We start from the raw sequence: 12,775 nt of genomic DNA, 5'->3' as shown, positions 1-12,775 counted from the left end.
GACATGTAAGTATTCAAAACCTTGGTGGACACCAGAGCTTAAAAGACGTAAAGAAAACCTATCCTTTCACTATAAGCAATGGCAAAAATCCGATTATAACAAGTCAGTAGAGTGCATAGTCTACAAAAAATATATCTATTCCCAAAAAAACTTCCGTAAAGCTGTTAAAGCAGCGCATAACAAAAAAATCTACGAAAAAACTAAAAATATCGAACACCTACGCAATACTAATCCTCAAAAGTTTAAAGACAGTATTCGCAAGATAAAAGATTAAAAAAATACTCGACTCAATACAATTAATAAATTGCAAAACAAAAACGAAATTGTTGAAGAATTTAGCCATCATTTTCAAAAAAAACTTAATACGCCGCAATATGCAAATACCAAATTTAATCCTCAGCAAATTCGACATATAAGTAAAGAGCCTAATTCAAAATGTATCTCAACAGCTGATATTGAAAAATGTATTTTAAATCTTAAAAATAATAAATCCTACGATTGTTTTGAAATAAGTGCTGAACATCTTAAAAACTCTCGCAGTAACAATCTTCTAATGTTACTCACTTCTTTTTATAACAGCATGCTAACAAATGGAAAGGTTCCCCAATGTTTATCAACCGCCACAATTATTCCATTAGTTAAGTCTTATAAAACATCACTGGAAAACCCGAATAACTACAGAGGAATGAGCATTCTATCTATTTTTCCGAAACTACTCGAATATCTTATCGTACACATAAGTCCAGATATCACAGAGAATCATTCGCATCAATTTGGGTTTAAAAAAATAGCTCTACCCTTCATGCAGAGTTTCTTCTGAGCGAAACAATAAAACACTATAAACATAACAATTCACCTGTACATATATGCAGTTTAGATGCTAACAAAGCTTTTGATAGTTGTAACTGGGAATTACCATTTGAGAAACTATATTATCAGAAAAAAATCCCACTACCACTACCACTATTAGTTCATACCATCTCATCGTTATATCTGGCAGGTACTGCTAATGTATCATATCTTGGATGCACATCAGAAGAGTTTAGGTTGTCTCAGGGAGTTCGACAAGGGTCCACACTTTTGCCTTATCTTTACAATATTTATACTAAAAATCTTTTAGAGAAAATTGTCTCAGAATCCAAAGTAGGAACTTTAATAAATGGGGTATACACTGGTGTCATTGCGTATGCAGATAATATAATTTTGCAAAGCTCAACTATATCTGGTCTTCAAAATCTCATTAACATTGTTCAAAAGTATGGAATACCAAACTTTATCAAACTAAATACAGAAAAAACTGAATTTTTAATATCTGGAGTAAGCTCGATTATCAATAACGTGATTTATGATAACGACGCTCCTATTAAGTTTCAAAGCAATTTAAAACATCTTGGTTTACTTTGGGATAATAAGAACAAAAATATGACGGCAACACTCCAAAAAACAAATATAAATGAACGTATAACGCAATTTTTATCTGTTGCAAAAGCTCTTATAAGAAACGGAATCCGCTTTTGCCAGCCTGCTACGATTATTTATTTATCTAATTCCCTAGCTATTCCGACGCTATTATACGGATTAGAACTCGGTGATTGCAACAATAAGTTTCTGCTGAAAATTGATAAAGTCGGACGATCTGTCTTAAAATTAATTTTTAATATTTCTAAGCATAGTAAAAATCACCTCCATTCTTTTTTCAAAGTAGACTCTGTATCGAACATTCTTATTCATAAAAAAATAAACTTATTTATCAGGCTACTTAACGACCCCATATGTTACTCCATTATAATGACTCAGTTGCCGTGTATAGATAATCAAAATTTATTTGTTGGTGAGATAGTGCTAATATACAAGCAATTTGGTATAAATATGCTCCAATGTATGATCGAAGACAATAAAATCAAAACTGCACGCCCTAAGGAAGTGTTGGATGCCAATATTGCTGCAATTTTAAAACAATCTTTCCAATTATGGAATTTAAAGAAACAAAGACTTATATTTAGAACTTTAATGAAAGAGAACATTTCAAGAACAATACAAGAACACAGATAGCATTTTCTTTTTTTCTTTTTTTTTTTACCTACAATTTATGCAATTATTGGGTGTTTTAAAGAATATATATTACTATTATATTATTAAACTTAATGGGCTATTTTGGGTTTTTATTTAAACTAAGGCTCTGCGAGGGAAAACTTATGATCTTTTTTGTTCTGTTTATTAGAAAAATTTAGCGTTGCGTAATTTTTGGACGAATCCTTAGCAAAATTTGTTCCTGAATTTAAAAATGACAAAAGTATAAAAGGTCTAATTTATTCAGGGGCGGACGCAGGTTTTTAGTTTACCCCATCAAATCATAGTTAAAACTGTTTTTTATAAATCTCCCTAAAACTTATTGATATTAGAAAATAAAAAAACTTCTGAAAATAAGCTCCAACAACCAAAGTAGCGAAACTCTAGGCGAGCCTAATTTTAACATTTTTTGACTTTTTTGCAGCTTAAATAACTTTTTAATTATGTTTGTTTTTTTGAGAATCACTTTTTTGCAGCTTTCTTCACGAACAGACTTTTTTGCAGCATAAGAATTAATTTAAAAAAATCTTAATATATTCAATTTTTCAGTATTTAATTATCTTTAAAATCGGAATTACTATTTAAATTTATCAAACTATCTTCAAAATTTAGCAAAATTAAGTCATATGAAAAAAATTGTAGTTACAATGAAAAATATTGAACGGCTTATAACGACAAAACTCTGAGAACCAAAAATATATCCTAATAGAAACTGACAAACGTTTAAAAAACCAAGAAGCAACATTTGCAAATTTTATAAGCTCAAATCTGAAAATTATCACGGATAGACTTGATATACTCGAAATTAAAATTAACATCAACAAATCAAAAACTTTACCCTAAGACAAAAACTTTAACGATATCAAAAAAACTTTTAACTCTCAACAGGAAAGCTTCATAAGTAAACTAGCACAAACAAGCTAAAAGGTTAATGATGAAATTAATATAAGAATTGACTCTCCCTCTGAAACATGGAATGACTGTGCTACCCAGTGGGCATGCGTTGTCCGAGAGATAACCGTCGGACGTCTTACGGACGTCTTGACATCAGTGAGACTTCTAATGGACATCCTCCGTACGTAGCGTGCTGGGTAACATAGTCAAGAGTATCTTTAAAAACTAATTGGGAACTGTGGAGGACATAGTAATTGGAAAAGCCCATCGAGTAGGACAAGTAAAAGGAGACTAGCTGCGAACTATAATTCTCAAACTTCTAAATTTTCATAAAAAAACAAAATATAATCTTTATCAAAAAAAATTAAGGGTAGTGGGTGATATTCATTCAATTTTCAAATTTTTTTGCTAAAAATTTTTGTCAAAAGCAATAATGAAACAAAAAAATGATTCTGTATTGTTGACATTGATATAGATAAAAATACAACGAACACCCTAATACTAAATTCTTTTTTGACAATGTTTCAACACGGTATTTTTCTAATTATTACAAAACCAACTCGTGTTACAACAACTCGTGTTACAACAACTTTCATTAGTGCTATAGATAATATGCTAACAAACTCCTTTCAAGATAAGTCCATAAAAACAGGAACAATTAAAACTGAAATTTCGGATCACTTTTCAGTTTTTATTTCTTTTGCTGAACATGCAACCATAAGTGACAATTCTAAAATCAAAATCTCAAAACAAAAAATGTATGAACATTTTATGCTTAAATTTAAAGAATCTTTATTAACAATAAATTGGATAAATGTATACCAAGAATTTAACCTTGGAAACACAAATTCCCCTTAAAAGCTATTTCTCAACATCTTTCTTGAATTTTAAAACAAACATTTATCATTTACAAGAAATTGAAATGAAAACAAAGTATTTAAAATGACCTTTGATTACATGCGGAATAAGAAAATCTTCAAAAAAAAAAGAAATTATACATCAAATAGTTAAAAAAACAGAAACAAAGCTAATCTTAATGTTTATAAAAAAATATAAAAATCTATTTGAAAATATAAAAAATAAATCTAAAAAAAGATATTATTCTGAACAGTTAAAAAATAATATTGGGAGTATAATGAAAACATGGGAAGTTATGAAAGAAATCATTCGTAAAAGTAAAATAGTTTCTGACATTTTACTCTCCAGAATAACGGAAAACGATTTTGAGTACAACGACAAAAAAGATATATCAGAAATATTGAATCATTTCTTTGTAAACACTAGTCTAAACCTGGCATCAAAAAAAAAAAACCTCAGAAAAATTATTTTAGTGGCTTTAAGAGTTAATTGCCAGATAGTGTTTTAAACTCTGATGAACTAGAAACAGCAATCAAATTAATCAAAAAGAATAAGGCCCTAGGTATTGATGAGATCTCTAGCAATGTTGTTCTTTATGTTTTTTTCTGCAATAAAAAGGCCTATTTTTAATATCTTCCGCTCTACAATTAAAAACGGGATTGCCCCAAATTAAAAATAGCAAAAATTGTACCTATATTTAAAGGTGGAGATACATCTACTAAAAGCAGTTATTGACCAATCTCAATTCTCCCTATGTTTTCTAAACTCCTTGATAGAATAGTTTACAACAGACTGTATAAACATTTAATAAAACATAGAATCTTAAGTGAAAATCAGTGCGGATTTTAAACGCAATATTCAACGGAACATACTATCCTAGATCTCATTAATAACACTTCCTTTAATTACGTGAAATTGGTATTAGAAATCTTAATTGATCTAACAAAGGCGTTTGACACAGTAGACCACGCAATACTACTGAAAAAAATGGAAAATTATGGTATAAAAAATCAAATTATGAAATGTTTTGCTAACTATCTAGACAATAGACAACAATGTGTTTTTATAGATCACTGTAACAGCCCGAAACAGCTAAAAATAAAATGTGAGTCCCTCAATGATTTGTTTTAGCTCCTGTTCTATTTCTAATTTATGTCAACAAATTTCCTAAAGTCTCGTCAAAGTTAAATTGCATAATTTTTTCAGACGACACCAATCTTTTTTATTCTTCTAGCTCAATCAGTGATCGTTTTATAACCGCAAAGTTAAAACTTATTAAACTTAACACATAGTTCAGAACAAATTGTCATTAAACTTAAACAATACTAAATACATTTCGTTTCACTCCAACCAAAAAAAAAAGAACTTCCCCGTCAATTTTACTTTATAGACAACACAATTATTGAACGAACTCAATCATTTCTTGATTTGCTTCTTGACAAGAATTTATCATGGAACTCTCATATAAATGCCATTAATACAGAAATCTCAAAAAGCATTGGTCTTTTCAATAAAGCAAGACCTTATCTATGGTTCATTTATGGTTCAATTATGGTTTAAAAACTTAAAACTTTTTTATTTTTCATACACAGCTATCTATCATACGCCAATATAGCATGGACAAGTACCCATAAAATTTAGTTAAGTTCTCTCTATAGACGGCAGAAACTCGATTTAAGAATTATGTTTTATAAAGACAGGCTTACTCGTGCAAACCCATTACTAAAACAGATGAATGCTTTTAACATTTACTATACTAATATATATCAAAATCTTATGCTTATGTTCAAACATAAAATGGGAACTGTTCCTAGTCAATTCATAAATAGCTTTTTTAAAACTAAAATAAATAAATTTAGCTTTAAGGCAACGGAAACTATATAAACCCTTGAAAAAAAGAAAATTATCCTTATTCTTTATATCCCAAGATCATGTTATTTATAGCTAATTATTATAGTTCAAAAGTACAAAAACATTCGAAGTAGTGACTTTCATAAGGAGTGGTTTTGGCGTATGAGATTTCGTAGCCATCTTTATAGGGGATAAATGAACGAAAACAATGTCAATCTCAATTGATTCCAGAATGTTTTTACCTTTCTTCTTAATTAATAAAATACAATGGATAATTTTTTAGATAGAAAACAATTGTATAAAATGATTAATAGATCATTGCTTATCTACAAGCTGCACTTTACATGAGTTACGGATCAGAATAAATAAATTTAAACAGTACTCCTTTCTTGTTTAAAAACTAAAATGAAAGACCGAAAGACGTTTTTCTACTCAAAATTTTCTTGCATTCTACAAGTATCTCGCCTTCAACTACCTCTTCAACTAGAAAAGACTCAGAAGACCCTTCTATCACTTCATCTATTTTAAAAAAGTATACTTTAAATATAAGAGAATGCAGTTTAGAACAGAAAAATTGATGCAGTTGTTAAAAATTGAATGCAGTTTTGGGAAATAAAATTGTGACTGAAAAGACTGACAGAAAAATTGTGACTGTTAAAACGAATTGTGTTTAACCTGACGTTAACGTTGCTTGTTAGTTATGAAAATCTTATGGAGAACAAATTTGTCTTGCTGCATTTTTGTTGAAAAATGATTTCACATATATTTTTTTTTTAAATGTTGGTTTCAAGAATATTACTTTTGAAATGTTGGTTTTAAAAAACTGTTGATATTTCCTTTCATTGTTATTATTTATAAAGGACTTCCATGAAGCAAAGGAAAAAATATCATGACTTTAAAAATGACATTCTCAAAGTAAAAAAGACTAAATTTCTATTTCATGCTAGAATAAACTTATTTCAGTACGCCTTGCTTTTAAAAAAATGTAGAAAAAAAAATTCTAAAATAAAGGAAACAAACTTTCACATCACATTTGTGCAATGTTTTGTTTTCACATGTTAAATCTTCATCACTATCTCAACTATCCTTTTACAAAAATGCATTTTTTTTGCTTAATGCTAAAGAAAACTAAATCTATAATACTAATTTCTTGAGATCACAAAAACTTTACAGCAACAAGTAATATTATTTGCGCAACGGAAAGAAAAATTTATACTGTTCTTAAAAATAACATAATATATACTTCCACAAAATAAATTAACTGCTACAAAATGTGTTAAAAATATTATTATACTAAAATTATTATATAAATAATAACGAGGAGTGTGTTGAAGCAAAGAAAACAATTTTTTTATCTTTACAATCTATTTACAGTAATTATTAACATATACAAAGAGTTATTTCTAAAGATACGCCGTTAGAAATAACTTCCATCTTAAATTGATTGCTTTTGAACTTTTGAACTATAATAATTAACCTAATATATTAAAATGAAAAACAATTTACAAAACTTAAAAAAATGCTTACGAAGGAAAAAAAGTTTTATAGAATTTCTATAAACTTTTGGAACATATGGTCTATGGAAATTTTACAGAATTCTATAAAATTTCTATAGAATCTCTGTTAATTTCTATAGAAATTCCAATGGGATTTTTTTTTCCTACTTTTTATTTAATAGAAAATAAAGTTTTATAGCAATTTCTATAGAAATTAATAGACATTCTATAGAAATTTTATAGAATTCTATAGAATTTTTATAGACCATATGTTCCAAAAGTTTATAGAAATTCTATAGAACTTTTTTTCCTGGGAAGTGTTCAAAAACATGCATGTAGAATTATATACGGGAAAAAAAGAGGGAAGCAGACTAAACCCTTAATGAGAGAGATGAAAATGATGAACGTTTATGAAATAAATATTTATTAACACCTAATTTTTACGTATAAATATACAAATAGCCTCAAAAATATAAAAAATCTCCTAACAACAAATCAATCAAATTTCTTTAAATTGCCGAAGAAATTAAATAAATATAAAGAGTTCTCAATAGCATTTCGAGGACCTAAGTTATGGAATTATTTTGAAAAAAAATTACTAAAAAAGATAAAATAATAAAATCATTAAACTCATTCAAGTTTCAAGCAAAAAGTTTTTAATTCTGAGGATTAACAACTCCAAAGAATTTTTTCTAAACAGTTGTACTTTTTAGTAATTATTTTAGTCATTTTGTCAATTTGTCAATTTGTCTTATATTTTTTACGTGAAACTCTCATGTAACTTATTTTATTAAAAAGCAAAATATATACTACAAGAAAAAAAAAAAAAAAATTAGCAAACCGCACTATTTCACGCAACTTTTTCATGCTTTTTAGAAAGAGTTTTTGAGTTAGCTAAAAAAGTGATGTCGAACTTCTTGTCTTGCTATAAAAATAGATTAAAGATGGAAAAAACTTATCCCCAGAAAAAAAGTTTTATAAAATTCCTATAAACTTTTTAAACCTATGTCCCACAGAAATTCTATAGAATTTCTATAAAATTTCCATTAGTTTCTATAGAAACTACAATAAAACTTTTTTTTCTATAGAAAAAAGAAGAAAAAAGTACTATAGGAATTTCTATAGAAGTTGACAGAGATTCTATAGAAAGTCTATAGAATTCAATAAAATTTTTATATGCCATGCCTTTTAAAAGTTTATAAAAATTTTATAAAACTTTTTTTCCAGAGATTTTTCTAAATACTTTCAAAAAATTTTAAAATTATAAAGCTGGGCTCTGAGGTTTTCTATACCAAACGGACTTGTCGTAGAAATGCTTGTGTTGAAATTTATAAGATATTTACAAGATAAAAAATTAGTAATGAAGTAAATATTCCGTTATAAATACAAAATACGTTTCTATCTATTATATATGTAGATTACAGTTGTTAATGATACACATATAATTTTTATAAGTTCATGTTTAAATAGAAGGGTAAAAAGGAAGATCCCTAAAAAATATCAGAAGTATATTGTTAAATCTTCTGGTTTAAAAATAAGTTCTTTAAGCTTTCTTTTAAAAGAAAAGTAGTTACTTTGATGAATAAAATATTCAGTAAAATTTTTTTTAACTATTTTATTCCATAAGAATGGTCCGCAATAAATAATACAAAATTTAAAAAGATTTGTTTAGATTAGGCTCATATATGTTAAAAACTTTAATTACAAATAATAGAGGCTTGGCATGAGTATAACGGTCGTTAAAATATATCAGACGTGCTATATACTTCTGCTGACAATGAAGAGGTTTAAGTTTATTTTTATTTGTATTACCCCAAGCGATGATTGTATAGTTTATGTGACAATGAATAAATGAGTGATATAATTGTATTAAGGTATGTTTATTTAACACATTTCTTGTTTTGTACAATATTCCTATACTTTTTTAAATTTTACTTGATAAGTTTTTAATGTTATTTTTCCATATAAGATTTTCATTTATACAAATACCTAGTTGGTTACTGTTACTTTTTTATTTTGTAAATTGTCAATAACAAGTTGAGGCATGTTAATTGGCAGTTTATGCTTTTTGATAAGAGGATGGAAAAAAATCCATTTAGTTTTATCAATGTTAAGAGATAATTTGTTAGTCTTAATCCAGTCAGATATTTCGATTAACTCGATGTTCACGTAATGAAATAGAGTAGGAATGCTTTTGTGTGACATAAATAAATCAGTGTCATCAGCAAACATAATTGTTATTAAACCCGAGGCTTTGTATAGATCACTAATATGAATAAGGTAAAAAATAGGTCCTAATATGGATCCTTGAGGAACTCCACATGTAATATTTAACAAATTTGATGGAAATGTTTCATCGGCGTATACAAAGTGTTTACGATTAACTAAAGAACTTATCAACCATTTTAAGACATTGTCTGTTATACCATAAAATTTTAATTTTTTAGCAAGAATTTTATGATAAATGGTATCAAACGCTTTCGCTAAATCAATAAATATTTCCAATGTGAATTTAGAATTGTTAAATGAGTCTGATATACGTCTTGTAGCCTAAATAATAGCATGCTCTATTGAGTTATTTTTTTTAAATCCATATTGCATGTTATATAATAATTTGTTTGATAAAAGGTGATTGTATACTCTGTTGTACAAAATTCTTTCTAAAAGTTTAGAAAAAACAGAGAGGATGGAAATTGGACAATAGTGTTTTACACTAGTTTTTTTTCTTTCTTTAAATATTGGAATCATTTTTGCTATTTTTAAATCATCAGTAATCCGATGGCGATCATAAATAATACTGAATATGTGTTATAACCCAGCAAACATGACAACGTTGAATCAACGTTGAAAACCGGTCGCAAAAGATGTTGCGGAAACGTTGACTAAGTAATCGATTTTGCAAAGATATGTAACGTTGTTTAATAGACGTTGATTAAACGTTATTGCGTAACGTTGAAAAAACGTTACTAAATGACGTTACAAAAGCGTCGCAACTAAACGTTGAAAAAGCGTTACATAAAAAGCGTTGAATAAACGTCGCAACTTAGCGTTGAAAAAACGTTACCTAAAAAGCGTTGCATTAACGCTCTATAAAGCAGTCTATTTTGCAAGGAATTGTAACGTTGTTAGTAAAACGTCGATTTAATGTGACTCAAAGACGTCGAGTAAAGGTTGAAAAATAACGTTGAATCAACGCTTAAATGCGCTGTATAAAATATCGCAAAATATTATTTAAGGTAATAAAACGTGGCTATAATATATATTGCATTGGCAAATAAAACTAAATTGTAAGTTGAACTCTGCCCTCGCAATATTTCCAAAATCAATTTTTAATACAAACAGTAATATACAATGATAAATATAAAAAAGCTTAACATATACAATTTATAGATATATATATAAAAATATAAATATTTTCTTTAAAATTTATGTGTGTGAGTGTTTGCATATATATTTATGCAATATATAAAAATACAATTAACAGGATATCGTATCGATAGGCCAGGATATCATTGAGATACAGAATCTAAATCAAAAAACAAAACTTGTACCATTAGTAGTCTAAAAGCAAATGTAAAAAAAAAATGTTATTAAATTAGTATAATTATTATTAAATTTAAAAAGTAAATATAAATATATATAAAATATAAATTATATATATATATATATATATATATATATATATATATATATATATACATATATATACATATATATATATATATATATATATATATATATATATATATATATATATATATATATATATATATATTATATATATATATATATATATATATATATATATATATATATATATGAGTGACACCTAACCTTATTTATGTGAGTTTATAAATATTATTGTAAATTTTCATATTTATGGTTAAATAAATGGATTATTATCATCATATATAAAATATATAGATAAATAAATTACATATATATATATATAAATTACATATATATATATAAATTATATATATATATATATATAAATTATATATATTTATATATAAATTATATATATATATATAAATTATATATATATATATATATTATATATATATATATACATATATATATGTATATGTATATATATATTTATATATATATATATATATATATATATTTATATACATATATATATATACATATTTATTTATTTATTATACAGTAAACTCCCGGTTATTCGAAATGGCACTTATTAAAATTTTCTGCTTATTCGAAGCAATTTTTATTTCCTGTGCTTTGTCAATAACTACATCTACATGTTTATTATCAAATATAATGCTTTGTCAATAACTATTTACTTAAAAGTATTAACATCAAAAATATTTTGTTAAAGTTATTAACAATAAGCTATTTATTGTTAATAACTTTAACAATAAATAGCTTTAAAAAATATAGTTTAAAATAATAATATTTTAAACTATATTTTTTGGAATTTATTTTTAGAAAAAGTTAAAATAATAATAATGGTTTATCATCAAAATTATTCATTGGACATCAGATCTCAGGTCACTTTTGATCGAAAAAAGAGCCTAACCTACAAGCAATGTGATGAAAAATATCAAATATCAGTAAGTGGTGTTAGGAAGATGTGTATAAAGTATGAAACAACTGGTTCTGCTGAAAATCAGAAAAGACTTGGTCGCCCCATTAAGACTTCAACAATAACCAATATCCTAATTGCACTGATAAAAAAAAAAAAAATTCAACAATAACCTAAAAGCAGATTGTTGAAAATCTTAAATTAAATGTTTCCTATCGAACTGTACAGAGAAGACTTAATTTAAGTGATTTAATAATTTAGGTGGTTTAAATAAACCTTTTCCAGAAAAGTAAACCCCTCAATAGTCGTTTAAGCAAAGAAAAACTTTTAGCATTTGCAAAACTGCATATTAGCAAGTGTGAGGCATTTTGGAACCTAGTGGACTGATAAGAATAAATGTCAAATACTTGGCTTAAAAAACGACAAAGAGTTTGGCGCAGACCTTGTGATGCAATCTCAGATAAAAGTCCTACAAAAACATTCTAGCATGGAGGTGGTTTGCCTATGGCTCGGGAATGTTTTGATTCAAATAGTGTGGGACGACTGGTGAATGTTGAATGTATAATGACAGGGAAGTTGTATGTTGATTGGCTTTCAAAAAATTTATGTCAACCCGTTTAAGAATTGATTGCAAATTTTTTTTTCACTATGACAACGACCCTAAACACACATGCAAAGCGACACAACAGTTCCTCAAAAGTAAGTAAAGCTAACATCCTTAAATGGCCGCCACAAAGTCCAGACCTTAACCCTGTTGAAAATATATATGGGCAATTTTGAAATAATTAACTAAAATAATTGTAAAACAGCTCATTTCATTTAAAAGAGTTACTTTTACAATGATTAAAAAAAACTTATAAATATTTTTTTTCTTGATTACAATCAAATTTTAAAAAAACAAATACAATTTTTGAAGTTATGTAGATTCCAACGTAAATAATTTTGTTTTTATTGTTAGAGTTCTGAATTTATCAAAAATGTTAATGCTATACATGTGTATATATACATATATATATATATATATATATATACATATATATATATATATATATAT

General features: G+C 26.6%; 1 protein-coding gene and 1 long non-coding RNA gene across 2 annotated transcripts in view; one reads left to right on the top strand and one right to left on the bottom strand.

Annotated features, from left to right (window-relative positions):
* Positions 1-12,775, top strand: part of LOC100212675 (sodium-independent sulfate anion transporter) — a 73,425-nt gene that overhangs the window by 38,598 nt on the left and 22,052 nt on the right. The gene's annotated exons all lie outside the window — the stretch shown is intronic.
* The window catches only part of LOC136090216 (uncharacterized), a 4,776-nt gene continuing 2,469 nt past the window's right edge, over positions 10,469-12,775 (bottom strand). Inside the window, exon 4 of the long non-coding RNA XR_010643264.1 lies at positions 10,469-10,695. This is a non-coding gene — a long non-coding RNA (uncharacterized LOC136090216). The remainder of the gene's footprint in view (positions 10,696-12,775) is intronic.

This window comes from Hydra vulgaris, chromosome 13 (genome assembly GCF_038396675.1).
Source record: "Hydra vulgaris chromosome 13, alternate assembly HydraT2T_AEP".
In the NCBI taxonomy this organism is placed as follows: Eukaryota; Metazoa; Cnidaria; class Hydrozoa; order Anthoathecata; family Hydridae; genus Hydra; species Hydra vulgaris.
The sequence above is the reverse complement of the archived record's forward strand: the minus strand, read 5'-3'. Positions and strand labels throughout refer to the sequence as shown.